The 6,056-nt window shown below is 41.1% G+C and overlaps 1 long non-coding RNA gene across 2 annotated transcripts in view; it reads right to left on the bottom strand.

Moving 5' to 3' along the window:
• Window positions 1-1,596: 1,596 nt before the first annotated feature.
• LOC119322273 overlaps window positions 1,597-6,056 on the bottom strand; it is a 36,720-nt gene continuing 32,260 nt past the window's right edge. The window contains exons 2-7 of one of the 2 annotated variants that reach the window (XR_005155492.1): window positions 5,197-5,369; window positions 3,580-3,874; window positions 3,358-3,458; window positions 3,008-3,158; window positions 2,821-2,879; window positions 1,597-2,158 (exon numbers count right to left, since the gene is read on the bottom strand). This is a non-coding gene — a long non-coding RNA (uncharacterized LOC119322273). Of the gene's footprint in view, window positions 2,159-2,427; window positions 2,880-3,007; window positions 3,159-3,357; window positions 3,459-3,579; window positions 3,875-5,196; window positions 5,370-6,056 lie in introns of those variants that run through there. The other variant, XR_005155491.1, reaches the window with a different exon arrangement.

Here is a 6,056-nt window from a genome sequence, read left to right as displayed (position 1 = left end):
CATCTGAACTCGGAAGCAGTTCAAAGTAAACTGGACAGCGTGTGGTTGAATCATTAGTTGCTTGGTCCTGAAGCTCTGATTCTTGTGTGGACATAGTCTTTAGGGTGGAACCAGCAGGCAATACAGTGCACGGACTGCAAATTAGTAATTGAATGATTCGTGTTTAAGTTAAAAATAAAGAACCACATTTCCATTTCATGCAGTTTTGTTTTACTTCGAGGTTGTGTTGCGCTGATGATCTGTCCTAGGTGTAGCTCTACCCATTATTGTTCGGTTTTCTTCTTTTATCCAGTGTTCTCGTGTCCCCTGATTTGTCTTTCCGAGGGGAGTAAATTACACGATAGTACCACATTTGAGACGGTGTTGGTGAATTGGTACCAGTTTTCAAAAATTTTACATGTAAGTATCAAGTTTCGGGCAAGCCGTTGCAAATCGGGCTAAATCGCGTATAAACGTGTATTGACGCTGTATCTGACTGGCGGGCCCATCAGGCAGGTGCCAACTGGCATTTTTTTTACAGAAAAGCCCCTTGCTTATACGTAATCATGTAAATGTCTTTTATTTTGTGGAAAAAGGTTCATGTGACAGACTTTTTTTCTGTTAGCAGTTTCAACGATCGAACTCCATTGCAAGTTTTCGTCGAATTCGACAAATAAATAAAATAAACAAAACTTTCCGCTCGGGCAGAATTCGAACGCTGGAGTACCGCGCTGGCCACCACGCCGCAACGACGCTAGTGTTAGAATGCAGGCAAGAATTGTTTTTATACTTTTCTCGGGCACGCTGGGCCGGCGGTTGAGCCCAGCGACACTACGCGCACTAACTTACTGTTTTTCTATAATCATGCTATTTTATTTTGCGATTACTTATTAGTATTATTAAATTTTTTGAGACTAGAACACACGCACAGTCAACATTTTATGTGTCTTCACTCAGGACTACTAGCATGCACAATTATCGTGTATCCTCGTTATATTATTCAAATACAAAACTATTAAAAAATATGCTTGACACAAAGTTTTTTTTTGAGTTACTCGTATATTGATTGTATTTAAAATATGTCCAACGTATATTATCAAATGGACGTATTTATTGAAATGCAAGAATGATTTTACAAAATAATTTTTAATACATGCTGAACATATTTTGAAATAAACAATGTTGAAAAATTCATCATGTAGTAAGAAAATCTTCACCATAAATTACAAAAAGTTCACTGGAATTATGTAAAATGTTAATCATATATTAAAAAACAAATTCAACATATATTACAAAAATGTTCAACGTGGATTAACAAAAGTTCATTATATTAAAAAAAGTTCACATTTTGTAAAGAAAAATTCATCTCCATTAAAAAATGTTTACTTTACGCTAAATCATGCTCAGCGAACATTAAATAAATGTCCTTGTGTATTTGAAAACAAGTTCAACATATACTGAAGCTTAACTTAAAAAATGTTCAGTAAGTATGTTAAAAATCCAGGATAATAGCCAACCTAGTGAATGAAAAAAGAAAGAAAAACAAAAAAAAAGCCGAAACCAGAAACAAAACTAAAGCATACTAAGAGAAATGGAATGAAAAGAAACCTGGGCACCTCTCAAAAAAACCTGGGCAACGAACGAGCCCCAGCGCGTGCGCTGATAAAAAGCGAAACGGAAAAACAAATTGCAGGCCACGCTGGCCCAACCGCCGGCCCAGGGTGCTTCGCTATAAAGAAAATCGAGCGTCTATATTACACTAGTAAGCTTGCACGTGCAACACACGTCTCAACTACAATACATTAATTCTAGGCAAACGATTCTACCCGTCCGACCGACAAAGTCAGCGGATCGCGCGCGGGGTCATTGGATCGTGAGAGATCGTGTGTCTCCCAACGTGTCCCGATTCACCATATCTCTCGTCCTCTTGTTTTGCTCGCTCTCACCGTCTCATCCTCCCTTATTCACCCGTTCCCCTCCCCTGGCTCCACACCTCCCCTCTAGAGCTGCAAGCAGGCAGGGGCGAGGTATACACAGGCGGAGGCAAAGGCAGGGGACGCATGGGGAAGCGGAACACGGAGGCAGGGGCAGAGTCAATCCCGTGCGCGGGGGAGGCGGGCGAAATAGGGACGCGAAATCCATGGTTGCAATCGCTGAAATCGGGCGGCTGCACGGTGACCTGCCCAAATTTGGGCCGATCGCCCTTAGTTCTATCATTAAATAGACCTACTTTTTTGAAAATTTTAAATCTCATACAAAGTACTTATAATACCTAATTTTAGAGTCATAAAAATGACTGGAAATGGGATGTTTAGGAATTAAGATGCCAACGTCCACTGCTTAGCAACTATGAAGAGCATTGACTAACTCGTACTCCCTCCGTCCCATAATATAAGAATGTTTTTCAAGCTAACATAGCCTGAAAAACGTTCTTATATTATGGGACGGAGGGAGTAGAATATCAATTCCATGTTTCAGCAGGCAGTATATGACATCATAAATCTATGAGCCAATCTATCTAGATCCCAAACTAAAATTCAAGTGCATACAAATGTTTTACATAGGCAGATCAAGGAACAAATCCGTAGATGAGTGCTCGTTATGCTCGAGCTATAAACTATACAGCTAAAAGTATATGATCTACATGTCAAAAAATGTACTACCTCCAATCCAAATTAGTTGTAGCTCAAACTGATGTATCTAACACTTAAATAAGTCTAGATACATCCGTTTCAACGACAAGTAATATGGATCGGAGGGAGTACGTGATCTGAACAGATGGACTACAAACTGGTTGAGAACGACAATTGAACAAAGACAGACTGGAACCGAAGGGTTTACCTTGATGGAAAAGGGAATCAAAGAACATGAATCTGGTTGAGCGCAAGATGGTTCCTGGCCTGGACAAGAAGAAATCAAAGGAGAAAAAAATGTGTTTTCTCGGATGAGCTATCCATCTAAAGTTTATCTCACTTTTGTAAGTGTTGCATCTAAAATACATGAAGGTGGCTAAGATTGGGAAGCAAACCTTTTGATAGCTATCGACAAATCAATATCACTCCACAGATGAGAGGTTTACCAATTCTGCATTCGATAGAGATAGACTGGGCATTTAGTCGTTCACCAGAATCATCACCAAAATCCTTTACAGCCACTGACTCTGTTAACTGACCAGGTAGCTGACGTGGAGAAAAGCAGAGTGTTTATGAAACCAGATGTTAAGTGTGTAGGGTAAAAGATTATTAAATCATGATTTGCATCATCACAACAAAAACTTTTGTAGTACCTCATGAATACGCAATGCATAAAAATATGAAAAACGTGAGAATACAGTTGCAAGTAATTTGATTTGAACAGAAATAAAGATCCCCAACTTACACTATTGTTCCAAACATAGAAGTCCGAAAGAGGAAGATTTTGGCCCAATCATCCACCTCTTATGCCAAACTGATTCGAGCAGGAACTGGAGTACTGTATCTCTAGCACAATCAACAACTAATTAAAAAATTGAACTACAGAGTCAGAGTGCTAAATCACAAATTAATGCATGTCTGCAGCTGCACAATTTCCAAAAAACTATATGGTGGAGAGATGAGTTACCTTCTTGCTTCTTAACTACTGAGCATTGTGCCAACTTTCTGTCTCAGTGGTGCTTCCCAAGCCCCAGCTTGAGGTATGTACATGGAGGAGAAGCATGGAAAGTGAAGGGGAGAACTGGAGGTAAAGAAATCAAAAGGATAAATAGTTCACCTAGGCTTGGGGCGACGATGGCATGGCCATGGAGAAGAGATCGAGCAATAGGCCCTAAAAAATCCCATATATTTACATGACAACAGGACCTGGCTAGATCCATCTCCTCTTGGAAAAGATCTCTTGATTCGTTGAAGCAATGAAACTGACACCATAATATTTTGAATTAAAATCAGAAATCATTTTCCTCTCTTGGCTAAGTAAAAGGAAGCTTGTATGTAAAACAATTATTTGGTAACTGATATCATCAAGAAACCTTTGTTTCTATCATGTTTTCACCTGCATACGTGATGCATAGCAGTACACCATTACATAAGAACCAGAGCTTGAATTTACATGAGTCCATTACTCTCCAGATCTAGCAATGGCTCCTATAAATATGCAATTCCTACAATGCAGTTATATTCTAGACAAGGTCCTGATAAAGAACTTGATTACTACCAGGATAAGAAGGTGCTAATGATTAAAAATAGAAGGTGCCAGTGAACTAAAATAATAGAAGGTGCTAATGATTTCATGTTTCTGAACTAAAATGCAAAAGTTAAAACAACCGTTTTCAGTCGAGCATTGACGCAAACACTCTTTTTTTACGGGGAGGCGCAAACACTTGTTGGGCACACATACAACACATCTGATTACCTGAGTCAACACGCACGCACAACACACATGTATGTCGGTCGACCGGCCGCACATGTCGTTAGTCATCCATCCAACATGCATACCACGTCGGCAGCATCATGCACGTACAAGCCAGAATTTGTAGGGGGCATTGGACACAGAGGCGGCCATTGCAACGACGATCGAATGATTACAGTCAGCCTGCTATAATGTGCCCCAGAAATCAGGCTTGCTCTACAATTCTTATTGTACAGTGAGTCATGCATGAACAAAATCCCATGCGCAGAACCCTAATATATATGATTGAGAACCGTAAGGCATGAACAAAATCCCATGCGCAGAACCCTAATGTATATGATTGAGAACCGTAAGGCATGAACAAAATCCCCTGTACAGTTCAGCAATAGGAAATCCCCTGCACAAAATCCCCTGCCCTTTGGTTGGAAGTGCAAAAGAAACTCGGTTTGGTATGTTGCAGATTGGTATGTCACACACTATGGCAATACTTTTACTCAGTTTCTTCAGTTATCAAATCTTACTTGAAAGAACACCTAAATTTATACTCCTTCATCTTCTTCATGAAAGGCATATTTTGATTGCTCAAATCCAAGTACCGACTAATAGTACAGTGGGGTTCATTTAACACAACGGTGAACATTTTCATGCCCCGGTGATATGATACTTCTATCTCCGCTACAGTTTTATTGTGATTCAAATAGGACCTGGAGGCATTAGACATTACCAAAAAAAAAGACAGAGAACTGCCATAATTTACAACATGCTTTTGGTTTCTGAAACTCTATTGCATTAAGTGGGTTCCAAAAAAGAAACAAAGAAGAGTTTACTAACTTTGAGTTGTAGATCAAGAGTGCAGACCAAAGTGTAGTTGTCATGCACGTAGTATTAAGTTCACTTGTCAGGGACTGCCAGCCAGGTAATGATTATCAAATCAACTGATCTCCAATTTCATAAGTTAGTTCGGCGATGCATCGATCCACCCAAATTTAACAGAAGTTAAAAGCCTAAAAACAAAAAAAAAACATTTTAGAGTCGTGAAACAAGTGAATCTTCTAACCATACAAGTAAATCTTAAATTATGCTACACACTTGGTTTTGACACCATAAACAAAGTTTCAGACAGCTACATGGAAATATTCTTTCTCTTTCAATAGCCATGATCTATGAAATATACAATTGTTACAAATACTATCAGTATTAGCTTACTTATAATTACTACTGTAGCCTTGACAACCCATAGCTCATAGTCATAGATGAATCCATTGGTGACACTCTACTACCATTGATGAATCCATTAGGAGTGTGCCTGCTGAATCAGCACATCTTGCCATGATCGTCCAGTTCTCTGCTAACATAGATTCCAATGCTTGTAGTAGGTTGAGTTCTTCCTAGAGGCATCTTGCAAAAAGAAACTTACTTGCGACGGAGGCGTAGTGGTGGCGTGGCGTAGGCCAAGCTGTGGCTCTGGAGGCGGCGAAGGACGCGGCGGGGTGGCTCCGGCGGCTGGGGAGGCGGTGACCCGCAGCGGGGCGGCTCCCGCGGCTCGGAGGCGGCGACACGCGGCGCCGCGGGAGGCGGCGACCCGCGGCGGCTCCCGTGGCTCCGGCGGCGCGAGGCGACGGTGAAGGGCGCGGTTTCCCGTGGCTCGGCGCGAGCCTGCGGCCAAGGGCGCAGTTGCGGGAGGCGAACGG

Source organism: Triticum dicoccoides, chromosome 6B (genome assembly GCF_002162155.2).
Source record: "Triticum dicoccoides isolate Atlit2015 ecotype Zavitan chromosome 6B, WEW_v2.0, whole genome shotgun sequence".
NCBI classification, from domain to species: Eukaryota; Viridiplantae; Streptophyta; class Magnoliopsida; order Poales; family Poaceae; genus Triticum; species Triticum dicoccoides.
The sequence above is the reverse complement of the archived record's forward strand: the minus strand, read 5'-3'. Positions and strand labels throughout refer to the sequence as shown.